We start from the raw sequence: 13,622 nt of genomic DNA on the forward strand, positions 1-13,622 counted from the left end.
GGACCTAACAGAAGCAGAAGATATTAAGAAGAGGTGGCAAGAATACACAGAAGAACAATACAAAAAAGATCTTCATGAACCGGATTACCATGATGGTGTGATCACTCACCAAGAGCCAGTCATCCTGGAATGTGAAGTCAAGTGGAACTTAGGAAGCATCACTATGAATAAAACTAGTGGAGGTGATGGAATTCCAGTTGAGCTATTTCAAATCCTAAAGATGATGCTGTGAAAGTGCTGCACTCAATATGCCAGCAAATTTGGAAAACTCAGCAGTGGCCACAGGACTGGAAAAGATCAGTTTTCATTCCAATCCCAAAGAAAGGCAGTGCCAAAGAATATTCAAACTACCGCACAATTGCAATCATCTCACATGCTATCAAAGTAATGCTCAAAATTCTCCAAGCCAGGCTTCAACAGTATGTGAACTGTGATTTCCAGTTGTTCAGGCTGCACTTAGAAAAGGCAGATCAAGCTGCCTTTAGAAAAAGCAGAGGAACCACAGATCAAATTGCCAACATCCATTGGATCATCGAAAAGCAAGAGAGTTCCAGAAAAACATCTACTTCTGCTTTATTGACTATGCCAAAGACTTTGTGTGGATCACAACAAACTGTGGAAAATTCTGAAAGAGATGGTAATACCAGAGCACCTTACCTGCCTCCTGAGAAATCTGTATGCAGGTCAAGAAGCAACAGTTAGAACTGGACATGGAACAGACTGATTCCAAATCGGGAAAGGAGTACGTCAAGGCTGTATATTGTTACCCTGTTTATTTAACTTATATCAGAGTACATCATGCAAAATGCCAGGCTAGATGAAGCACAAGCTAGATTCAAGATCTCTGGGAGAAATATCAATAACCTCAGATATGCAGATGATACCACCCTCATGGCAGAAAGTAAAGATGAACTAAATTAGAGCCTCTTGATGAAACTTAAAGAGGAGAGTGAAAAAGTTGGCTTAAAACTCAACATTCAAAAAATGAAGATCATGGCATCCAGTACCATCACTTCATGGCAAATAGTTGGGGAAATAATGGAAACAGTGAGAAACTTTATTTTCTTGGGTTGCAAAATCACTGCAGATGATGACTGCAGCCATGAAATTAAAAGAAACTTGCTCCTTGGAAGAAAAGCTATGACCAACCTAGATAGGATATTAAAAAGCAGAGCCATTATTTTGCCAACAAAAGTTCATCTAGTCAATGCTATGGTTTTTCCAGTAGTCATGTATGGATATGAGAGTTGGACTATAAAGAAGGCTGAATGGTGAAGAATTGATGCTTTTGAACTGTGGTGTTGGAGAAGACTCTTGAGAGTCTCTTGGACTTCAAGGAGATCCACCCAGTCAATCCTAAAGGAAATCAGTTCTGAAACTCCAATACTTTGGCTACCTGATGCGTAGCCTGGAAAATACCCTGGTGCTGGGAAAGACTGAAGGTAGAAGGAGAAGGGGATGACAGAGGATGAGATGGTTGGATGTCATCACCAACTTGATGGACATGAGTTTGAGCAAGCTCCATGAGTTGGTAAAGGCAGGGAAGGCTGGTGTGCTGCAGTCCATGGGGTGGCAAAGAGTTGGACATGACTGCCTGAGCAAGTGAACTGAACTAAACTGATCTACTACTCTTTCTTTTCTTTCTTTCCTTTCCACTCAACAATTTGTTAGTTTTATTTTCATGGCTTTATTCCCCACCTTGCTTTAGTTTTGTTTTCTGGTTTGTGCTTTAGTTAGTTTTGTTCTTAACTGGTAAATATAATTTTTTATTTCCTTTGTTCGCTGGGTCAATCTACTGTACTTTAGTTTTGTTGGACTGTTTTGACCCTGCTCATGGGTATATATGTATATGTGTATATTCCATTATTTTAATTATTATTTGCCTAATTTTGTAACTGCCATTTGCCTGGGGTTCATCTTTGGTTTCTCATCTTTGGATATTTGTTTTAATATCACTTAATGCCATAACAAATCACTTATGGTATCTTCATTCCTGACCAGAGATCAAGTCTCGAGCCTTTGGAGTGGGAGCACTGGCTCCAAGACCCCAGACAATCAGAGAACTAACCCTAGGGAGTATCAAACAGTGAGAACTCATGCAAAGCAATCCAGCTGAATATAAGACCCAGCATCACCCAACCACCAGTAACACCCTGTGGTGATACTAAACAACAAACAAAACAAAAATACAAACCCAATCATCAGCAGACATGATTACCACCTCACTCAGCTTTGCCCATCAAAGGAAAAACAAACAAACACAGCACAAATCTCACCCTATACCAAGCTTACACAAACCACTGGACCAACCTTAGGAGGGCAGAAAAAAAAAGGAAGAAAGAATTCAACCTTCTTCAAGGAAAGAATTGAACTTTCCCTGAAGTCTGGGAAATGGAGACCTCAACAACAATAAGTTAACAAAAATAACAAAAAGACAGAGAAATACTACACAAATGAAGGAACAAACTATAAACACAAAAGTCCAAATAAATGAAGAGGAAATAGGCAAACTACCTGAAAAAGAAATCAGAATAATGATAGTAAAGATGACCAAAAACCTTGAAAACAAAATGGAGAAAATGCAAGAATCAATTAACAAAGACCTAGAAGAATTAAAGAGTAAACGTACAGAGACAAACAACACAACTACTGAAACTAAAAATACTCTAGAAGGAATCAATGCAGAATATCTGAAGCAGAACAAATCAGTGAGCTGGAAGACAAAAAAGTAGAAATAACTTTTGAAGAGCAGAATAAAGCAAAAAGAATGAAAAGAACTGAGGATAGTCTCAGAGACCTCTGGGACAATATCAAACGTACCAACATTTGAATTATAGGGGTCCCAGAAGAAGAAGAGAAAAAGAACGGGTATGAGAAAATTTTTGAAGAGACTATAGTTGAAAATTTCCCCAACATGGAAAAGGAAATAGTCAATCAAGTCTAAGAGGCACAAAGAGTCCCATACAGGATAAATCCAAGGAGAAACATGCCAAAGACACATACTAATCAAACTAACAAAGACTAAACACAAAGAAAGAATATTAAAAGCAGCAAGGGAGAAGCAACAAGTAATATACAAGGGAAACCCCATATGCTTAACAGCTGATCTTTCAGCAGAAACTCTGCAGGCCAGAAGGGAATGACAGGATATATTTAAAGTACTGAAAAGGAAAAATCTACAACCAAGATTACTGTACCCAGCAAGGATCTCATTCAAAATTGATGGAGAAATAAAAAGCTTTTTGGACAAGCCAAAGTTAAGAGAATTCAGTACCACCAAATCAGCTTTACAACAAATCTTAAAGGGACTTATACAGGCAAGAAACACAGGAGAAGAAAAAAGATCTACAAAATCAACCCCAAATAGTTAAGAAAATGGCAATAGGAACATATATATCAATAATTACTTTCATTGTAAATGGATTAAATCCTCCAACCAAAAGACACAGACTGGCTGAATGGATACAAAAACAAGACCAATATATATGCTGTCTATAAGAAACCCACTTCAGACCTAAAGACACATATAGACTGAAAGTGAGAGGATGGGAAAATATATTCCATGCAAATGGGAAGCAAAAGAATGCTGGAGTAGCAATCCTCCTATCATACAAAATAGACCTTATAATAAAGAATATTACAAGAGATAAGGAAGGACACTACATAATGATCAAGAGATCAATCCAAGAGGGAGACAACAATTGTAACTATCTATGCACCCAACATAGGAGCACCTCAGTACATAAGACAGACATAAAAGGAGAGATTGACAGTAACACAATAAGAGTAGGAGACTCTAACACCCCACTCACACCAACGGACAGATCATCAAAACAGAAAATTAATAAGGAAACACATGTCTTAAGTGATACATTAGATGAGATGGATCTCATTGATATCTTCAGGACATTTCCATCCAAATGCAGAAGAATATACCTTCTTCTCAAGTGCACATGGAACATTCTCCAGGATAGACCACATCTTGGGTCCCAAATCAAACCTCAATAAATTTAAGAAAATTGAAATCATATCAAGCATCTTCTCTGACCACAATGTTATGAGACTAGATATCAATTATAGGAAAAGAAAAAAAAAAACAACTGTAAGAAATACATGAAGATTAAACAGCATGTTTCTAAACAACCAACAGGTTACTAAAGAAATCAAAAGGGAAATCAAAAAATTTCTAGAAACAAATTACAATGAAAACACAACAACTCAAAACCTATAGGATGCAGCAAAAGCAGTTCTAAGAGGGAATTTTATAGCAATACAATCCTACCTCAAGAAACAAGAAAAACATCAAATAGACAACCTAACTTTACACCTAAAACAACTGGAAAAAGAAGAAAAAAAAAACAAAAATTAATAGAAGGAAAGAAATTAGAAAGATCTGAGCAGACATAAATGAAAAAGAAATGAAAGAAACAATAGTAAAGATTAATAAAACTAAAAGCTGGTTCTTTGAGAAGATAAACAAAATTGACAAACCTTCAGCCAGACTCATCAAGAAAAAAAGAGAGAAGAATCATTTCAACAAAATTAGAAATGAAAAAGGAGAGGTTACAACAGACAATGCAGAAATACAAAGGAATAGAAGAGACTATAATGAACAACTCTAGTGCAATAAAATGGATAACCTGGAAGAAATGGACAGGTTCTTAGAAAAGTTCAAACTTCCAAGACTAAACCAGGAAGAGATAGAAATTATGAACAACCCAATTACAAGTACTGAAATTGAAGCTGTGATCAAAAATCTCCCAAGAAACAAAAGTCCAGGACCAAATGACTTCACAGGAGAATTCTAACAAGCATTTAGAGAAGAGCTAATGCCTATCCTTCTAAAATTCTTTCAGAAAATTACAGAGGAAGGAACACTTCCAAACTCATTCTATGATGCCACCATCACCCTGGTACCAAAACCAGAAAAAGACAACACAAAAAATGAAAACTACAGGCTAATATCACTGAAGAACATAGATACAAAAATCCTCAACAAAATTTTAGCAAACAGAATTCAGCAACACGTCAAAAAGCTCATACACCATGATCAAGTTGAGTTTATTCCAGGACTGCAAGGATTCTCCAATGAACGCAAATCAATCAATGTGATACACCATATTAACAAATTGAAAGGTAAAAGTCATATGATAATCTCAGAAGATTCAGAAAAAGTCTTTGACAAAATTCAGTACCCATTTATGAATAAAACCCTTCAAAAAATGGGCATAGAAGGAACCTACCTCAACACAGTAAAGGCCATATATGATAAGCCTATGGCAAACATTATTCTCAATGGTGAAAAACTGAAAGCATTCCCCCTAAGATCAGAAACAAGACAAGGGTGTCCACTTTCACCATTATTATTCAAAATAGTTTTGGAAGTCCTAACTACCACAATCGGAGAAGAAAAAGAAATAAAATGAATACAGATCAGAAAAGAAGAAGTAAAGCTCTCACTGTTTGCAGATGACATGATACTGTACATAGAAAACCCTAAAGATAGTATCAGAAAATTACTAGAGCTAATCAGTGAATTTAGCAAAGTTGCAGGATACAAAATCAATACACAGAAATCACTTGCATTTCTATATACTAACAATGAAAAATCAGAAAGAGAAATTAAAGAATCAATCCCATTCACCATTGCAAACAAAAAGAATTAAATATCTAGGACTAAACTTACCTAAAGAGACAAAAGAACTATACACAGAAAATTATAAGACACTAATGAAAGAAACCAAAGATGACATAAACAGATGGAGAGATATTCCATGTTCCTGGGTAGGAAGAATCAATATTGTGAAAATGACTATGCTACCAAACACAATCCACAGATTTAATGTGACCCCTATCAAATTACCAATGGTATTTTTCACAGAACTGAAACAAAAAATTTCACAATTCATATGGAAACACAAAAGACCCCGAATAGCCAAAGCAGTCTTGAGAAAGAAGAATGGAGCTGGAGGAATCAGCCTTCCTGACTTTAGATTATACTACAAAGCTACAGGCATCAAGACAGTACAGTACTGGCACAAAAACAGAAATATAGACCAATGGAACAAGATAGAAAGCCCAGAAATAAATCCATGTACCTATGGGTACCTTATTTTTTACAAAGGAGGCGGGAATATACAATAGGGCAAAGACAACCTCTTCAATAAATGGTGCTGGGAAAACTGGACAGCTATATGTAGAAGAATGAAATTAGAACACTTCCTAACATTATGCCCAAAGATAAACTCAAACTGGATTAAAGACCTAAATGTAAGAATATGCTATGCTATGCTAAGTCACTTCAGTCGTGTCCGACTCTGTGTGACCCCATAGATGGCAGCCCTCCAGGCTCCCCCGTTCCTGGGATTCTCCAGGCAAGAACACTGGAGTGGGTTGCCATTTCCTTCTCCAGTGCATGAAAGTGAAAAGTGAAAGTGAAGTTGCTCAGTCCTGTCCGACTCCTAGCAACCCCGTGGACTGCAGCCTACCAGGCTCCTCCGTCCATGGGATTTTCCAGGCAAGAGTACTGTAGTGGGGTGCCATTGCCTTCTCTGAAATGTAAGAATAGAAACTATAAAACTCTTAGGAGGAAAACATAGGCAGAACACTCAGTAGCATAAATCAAAACAAGATCCTTTATGACCCACCTCCTAGAGTAATGGAAATAAAAACAAATGTAAACAAGTGGGACCTGATTAAACTGAAAAGCTTTTGCACAGCAAAGGAAACTATAAGCAAGGTGAAAAGACAACCCTCAGAATGGGAAAAAATAATATCAAATGAAACAACTGACAAAGGATTAATTTCCAAAATATACAAGCAGCTCATACAACTCAATGCCAGAAAAATAAACAACCCAATCAAAAAGTGGGAAAAAAATCTAAACAGACATTTCTCCAAAGAAGCCATACAGATGGCTAACAAACCCATGAAAAGATGCTCAACATCAGTATTAGAGAAATGCAAATCAAAACCACAATGAGATATCACCTCACACTAGTCAGAATGGCCATCAAATAGTCTACAAAAAATAAATGCTGGAGATGGTGCAGAGAAATGAACATTCTTGCACTGTTGGTGGGAATGTAAATTGATACAGCCACTATGGAAGATGGTATGGAGATTCCTTTAAAAACTAGGAATAAAACCACCATTTGACCCAGCAATCCCATTCCTTGACATATACCCTGAGGAAACCAAAATTGAAAAGGACACATGTATCCCATTGTTCATTGCAGCACTATTTACAATAGCTAGAACATAGAAGCAACCAAGATGTCCATCAGCAGATGAATGGATAAAAAAGTTGTGCTACATATACACAAGGGAATATTACTCAGCCATAAAAAGGAATGCATTTGAGTTAGTTCTGATGAGGTGGATGAACCTAGAACCTATTATACAGAGTGAAGTGAATCAGGAAGAGAAAGAGAAATACCGTATTTGAATGCACATATACAGAATCTAGAAAAATGGTACTGAAGAATTTATTTACAGGGAAGCAATGGAGAAGGCAATGGCACCCCACTCCAGTACTCTTGCCTGGAAAATCCGGTGGATGGAGGAGCCTGGTGGGCTGCAGTCCATGGGGTCGCTAAGAGTCGGACATGACTGAGCGACGTCACTTTCACTTTTCACTTTCATGCATTGGAGAAGGAAATGGCAACCCACTCCAGTGTTCTTGCCTGGAGAATCCCAGGGACTGGGGAGCCTGGTGGGCTGCAGTCTATTCGGTCACGCAGGGTCGGCCACAACTGGAGCGACTTAGCAGCAATGGAGAAACAGACATAGAGAATAGACTTATGGACATGGGGAGAGGGGAGAAGAGGGTGAGATAGATATATGGAAAGAGTAACATGGAAAAGACACAATAGCAAATGTTGGTAAGAGCATGAAGAAATTGGAACCCATTGGAATGCACTGCTGGTGAGAATGTAAAATTCTCACCTTCGAAAACACTTTGGCCATTCGTTAAAAAGTTAAACATAGGATTACCATATGCCCTAGTAACTTAATTCTTAAGTATTAATATATAACCAAGTGAATTGAAAACATCGATCCACACAAAAACTTATACACAAGTGTTTGTTGCAGCATTGTTCTTTATAACCAAAACATGAAAACTACCCAAGTGATGAATAAACAAAATGTGGTACATCCTATATTAATAGAATACTTTCCCCCACAAAAAAAAGAATTAAGCACTGATTCACGCTACAACATGGATGAACCTAAAAAAAAAAAAAAAAAAAAAAGCTAAATAAAAAAGCCAGGCATAAAAAGGCCTCTTACACGGTTCCATTTACAATGAATGCCCAGAATAGTCAAATTCATAGACAGAAAGTAGATGAGTGGTTACCAGGGGCTGGGGAGAGGAAGAAATTAAGAAATCAATAAATATTCAAAACAGTAAATACATTTTAAAACTTTTTTTTTAATGTAGCAACTTAGTAATTAAAGTATTTCCCAACTAAATAAAAGTTAAAAGAATACTACTCCTGATGCCTTTCACCCAGAGTCAACAACTATACCCTTTTTTTCTTTTTTGCCACATTTGCTTAATAACTGAAAATGAGCTTGGCTAGATACAAAATCCTTGGCTCACACTTTGTTTCCCTGAAAATATTACTCAATTGTTGGTTTGATTTGTAAAATGAATCACTCAGTCTTTTTGACTTAAAGTTTAGAGGCGTTTTTCTGGACATATAAGAATATGTCTTAGGCTTTTCTGGTGGCTCCGTGGTAAAGAATCTGCCCATTCATGCAGTAAACACAGGTTTGATCCCTGATCCTAGAAGATCCCACATGCCGAGGAGTAATTAAGCCCATGAGCCACAACTATTGAGACTGCGCTCTAGAGCCCGAGCTCCGCAACGAGAGAAGCCACTGCAGTGAGAAGCCCGAGCACCACAACTAGAGAGGAGCCCCCTCACAGCAACTACAGAAAGCCCCTGCAGCAACGAAGGCCCAGCACAACCAAACACATAAAGAGTATGTCTTAACATTGACTATTCTGAGTCAATTTTCAAAATTCCACAGTGTAACTTTCAACATACAATACCCCTTTCAATATATAGATTCAGGGTTTGCTTATTTATTGGTAAGTTTTTATTGCATTACAGCTTTAAATGTTGGCTTTATTTTTTTTCTTCTTTACAGACTCCGTTACAGGTATATTCGATCTTCTTTGTCAGACTGCTATAGCTATTTTTTTTTTTTCTGAGTGTCTTACTTTTTCTTATTTTGTTTCATTGTCTTGGAAATCTTCATCTCACTTTCCCACATCTCCTTTGTGTACTTTGATGAATCTATTCCTTCTCGTGCATCTTGTAATTTAGTCCTAATTTTGGAGATGGTGGTCATTTCATTCACTTTCTTTTCTGTGTTCAGTCAATTCTTACTTCACACCTTTTTGCTTTGTGCCCACTGCTCATCTGCATTTATGGATTACTGATTTGTGATGTTTTTTCATATCTTTTATGGCTTGTCTAACAATATTTGATTCAGGTTGGAGTGTTGTGCTACAGCTTCTGCTTTTAGATTGGGCCTTGAATGCTTTCATCAGCTGAAGAATTTTGATTCTCAATTGATTCCCTTTTGAAACTAACTTTCTGTGGATATTGGCTGCTTTCACCTGTTCATTTTCAAGACATTCGGATTTTCAAGACTTTTGGATTTTCCTGGACCAGATGTTTCCATGGATAGGGTTGAAGGATGAGTGACTTACTAGTTTCTCAGTTCAAGAGTGCCCTCTTCAGTTGGTACAGTGAAATACAGTTTCTTTAATGACTAGCCTTTTGGAGGATAGGGGAGGAGGATTAAGGAGAGTTTAGGATGATTAGATTTAATGAAACTCTCATTTCTCTAGAAACTGTAATTTCTACTAACTTCTTTATTTTTCCCACTTGTTACTGTATCTCCAAGAGATGTATCCTCCTTCTGAGTTCCTTGTTTTCTCCCAGAAGCTGCACTTTTATACACATGTTTATTAGACTCTATCTTCCCCCATTAGTGAGAGCCCTAATCCAGCATGGCTCTTCTCAGTATTTTTCCACTTAGTGTTGGGACTTTCTAAATGTCACTGCACTCTTTTTCCAAATAATCCCAGCCTCACTCTCCATTTTCAAATGGGCTCCATAGGCAGTGCTCTTAATTAGAGATATTTCTCCACTCAAATACAATAAGAGTTTGTTTTCTGGTTATGTAGTAGATATAAGTGTGTTATGTAGTGAGTTAATTGTGATTTTATTTGCTTTCCTTGATCTGTATAGTTTGGGGAAGATATATAGAAAGGGTAAGACTTAGGCAACTGTCATCTTCAAAGAGTCCTCACCATCTAACTTCAATTGATAAACGCCAACAGGCATAAATTTTTAGGTTATGTTTGCATGTATGCATGCATGCAAAGTCACTTCAGTCATGCCCAACTCTGCAACCCTATGGACTATACCCTGCCAGGCTCCTCTGTCCATGGGATTCTCCAGGTAAGAATACTGGAGAGGATTGCCATGCTTCCTCCAGGAGATCTTCCCAAACCAAAGATTGAACCTGCGTCTCTTATGTCTCCTGCATTGACAGGCAGGTTCTTTACCATTAGTGCCACCTGGGAAGCCCAAGGTTTTCAGGAGCACTAAATTGAGTTGCTTTATTGGCTTAATATGGGCTTCCCTGGTGGCTCAGATGGTGAAGAATCCACCTGCAATGCAAGACACACAGGTTCAATCCCTGGGTTGGGAAGATCCCCTGGAGGAGGGCATGGCAACCCATTCCAGTATTCTAGCCTGGAGAATCCTGGTTGACAGAGGTACCTGGCAGGCTACATACAGTCTGTGAGGTCGCAGAGTCGGACCCAACTGAGCAACTAAGCACAGCACACTGCCTTAATACAGGGGGAACATAACAGTTTAATACAGATGAAATACAGATGATTCGTTCAGGTCTTTAAGGAATGCTAGCCTGTACCCTCTTCTCCCCTACTGTTGGACCCAGGGTGGTTGATGTAATATAACACAGTCAGTGGATCTAGGGTGGTCAGTGTGTTGGGGCCATTACTGTGAAGAGAATGACTGATCCGTCTTGACTAATCTGGACAGACCATTCCTTTTTGTATCCCCGATTCTTCCTTGACAGGAAATCACTTTCTCAGGGTGCATAGACTTAGAATGGAGGGTGCAAGATGGCAACTCCTGATGGGATAGAAGATTTAATCCCTCCATGGGAGCTCTTTCTTCCTTGTAAGGGGACTGATGCTAGGATCCTGGCTGGGAGAAAAGCTGGCCACAGGAAAGACTCAACACTGCTCAGGTCCTAGTCACTCCCAAGTGGCAAGGCTCTCCACCCTGACTCTTGCAAGTCCTGCCCAAGGCCAAAGGAGCCTTGACTGCAGGGCCCTTAACTGGTTATGTGGTAGATATAATTGTGTTATGTAGTGAGTTAATTGTGATTTTATTTGCTTTCCTTGATCTGTATAGTTTGGGGAAGATATAGAGAAAGGGTTAAGACTTAGGCAACTGTCATCTTCAGAGTCCTCACCATCTAACTTCAATTGATAAATGTCAACATGTATAAATTTTTAGGTCTCTCTGGATCTTTGGCTAGTGAGAGTCAGCTGAATAATCATATGTGAGCACTGGAGTTGAAGTCTTCCGTTCCCTAATCCTGAGGTTCATCATCTATAACTGGTGTACAATGCCTGGCCCATTGTGTGACACCAGGGTCTATCTTCAGTAACTGCAATCTTCTGTTATACATGCATATATGTACACACATATAATATTTACATATACATGTACATGTGTGTGTGTACGTGTGTGTGTGTGCGTGTGCTTCCATGGTGACTCAACAGTAAAGAGTCCACCTGTCAATGCAGGGGTCAGGGATTCAATCCCTGGGTTGGGAAGATCCCCTGGAGTAGGAATGGCAACCCACTCCAGTACTCTTGCCTGGAAAATCCCATGGACAGAGGAGCCTAGTAGGGTCACAAATGAGTTGGACACAACTAAGTGCCTACATAATACATATATTTATATGCACATATAAAATATGCACATATATAAAATACATATACAACGTATCTAGTTTAGGTAGGTTTCCTCAAGTATGGGCATGGTTTTCATTTAATTATTAGTTGCTCAAATATTCACTGGCTGAAATGAATATGGGGAAAATTAAATCAAATTGAACACTGGGGAAAAAACCTCAAGTTATTTAAACAGGTAATGTTCTCTGATACATCAGAATTCTATATAAATAAGATTTTATTTGGTCATCAAAATTATAAATCCTCTCCTCCATACCCCTTTGTCCTTGTATACGCTACCCCCTCACTTCATGGACATCCAGCCACTAAGACCCTCTTTTCTACCTCCTGTATTCTTCTCATCCAGAAGTCTCATATCAGCTTAAACAGATATGCTCTTCAGCCTGTGCAGTGTTTTTAAAAAGTTTAAATTGCCAAGATTTCACACAGTGGCTCCCCTCCCAGAAAAATATAATACAACCACCCCTTTTCTGAACTCTACTATCACATCTTAGTTCAGACCTGTAGTACAATTACATCATGCAAATCGGATGAGTCTCTTCTCAGTGTAAAGTCTGCTGTGAATTTTGAGACCAGGTCAATACAACTTCCCAATTCAAGTTGGTCTTATCTTTGTCTCCCCAGTCCTGCCTCACACGGTTTTGGCATCCATCTGGCATATGTACTTGTATTTTTATATACATCCCATTCCCTTGGCCTGGGTTCCCTCTTTTCCTGCATCACTCAACTCAAATATTAGCTCTCCTTCTCTGCTTGGTTAGCCAAGAGTCACTCCCTCTGTGTTCTTTCAAGTATAATCCAGTGATTTAACTCCAACAGTTACATAAAGAGTTATTTAATCATATGTCCATCCCCTCCAGGAAATTGTAAGGAAGTCAAGGACAAAAACTGGGTCTTACTCATCTTTGCAGCCCCAGAGCCTAATAGTATTAGAGAAGTGAAAGTTGGAACTGAATGACATACTCATCTTGGACCCATTTCTATCAGTCAGCTTGGGTTAAATCAAGCTGTGATACCAGCTCCACCCAAATCTTAGTGGCTTATAAAACCAAAGGTTTGTTTTTCATGCATACTACCCATCCATCATGGACTGGCCACATCCCTGCTCCACATCTTCACTTTCAGTTCAGTTCAGTTGCTCAGTCGTGTCCGACTCTTTGCAACCCCATGACTGCAGTATGCGAGGCCTCCATGTCCGTTGCCGACTCCCAGTTTACCCAAAATCACATCAATTGAGTCGGTGATACCATCCAACCATTTCATCCTCTGTCATCCCCTTCTCCTCCCACCTTCAATCTTTCCCAGAATCAACGTCTTTTCCAATGAGTCAGCTCTTCACATCAGGTGGCCAAAGTATTGGAGTTTCAGCTTCAACATTAGTCCTTCCAATGAATACTCAGGACTGATCTCCTTTAGGGTGGACTGGTTGGATCCCCTTGCAGTCCAAGGGACTCTCAAAAGTCTTCTCCAACACCAGAGTTCAAAAGCATCAATTCTTTAGTGCTCAGCTTTCTTTATAGTCCAACTCTCACATCCATACATGACTACTGGAAAAACCATAGCCTTGACTAGATGGACATTT

Source organism: Bos javanicus, chromosome 3 (assembly GCF_032452875.1).
Source record: "Bos javanicus breed banteng chromosome 3, ARS-OSU_banteng_1.0, whole genome shotgun sequence".
Taxonomy (NCBI): domain Eukaryota; kingdom Metazoa; phylum Chordata; class Mammalia; order Artiodactyla; family Bovidae; genus Bos; species Bos javanicus.